Consider the following 539-nt stretch of genomic DNA (forward strand, 5'->3'; position numbering starts at 1 on the left):
TGATGGAATAGCCATTGATATGTTTCAAAAAATGGATGCCCCACTGGAGTCACTCACTCGATTATGCCAAGAAATTTGGAAGACAGCTACCTGACCAACAGACTGGTAGAGATCCATATTTGTAGCCATTCCAAAGAAAGGTGATCTCACATAATGTGGAAATTACAGAAAAATACCATTAATATCACATGCAGGTAAAATCTTAATGAAGATATAATTCAAAAACAGTTGCAGCAGTATATTGACAGAGAACTTCCAGAGGTGCAAGCTGATACAGAAGAGGATGGAACAAAGGATATCATTGCTGATGTGTGGTGGATCTTGGCTCAAAGCAAAGACTACCAAAAAAGATGTTTACTTGTGTTTTATTGACTATGCATTTGACTGTGTGGATAGTAACAAATTGTGGATAACATTGAGAAGAATGGTAATTCCAGAACACTTAATTGTACTCATGAAGAACCTGTACATAGACCAGGAGGCTGTCATTCGAACAGAACAAGGGGACACTGCATGGTTTAAAATCAAGAAGGGAGTGT

The sequence above is a fragment of the Orycteropus afer genome, unplaced genomic scaffold (assembly GCF_000298275.1).
Source record: "Orycteropus afer afer isolate SDZICR_OR568_19922 unplaced genomic scaffold, OryAfe1.0 scaffold00168, whole genome shotgun sequence".
NCBI lineage: Eukaryota > Metazoa > Chordata > Mammalia > Tubulidentata > Orycteropodidae > Orycteropus > Orycteropus afer.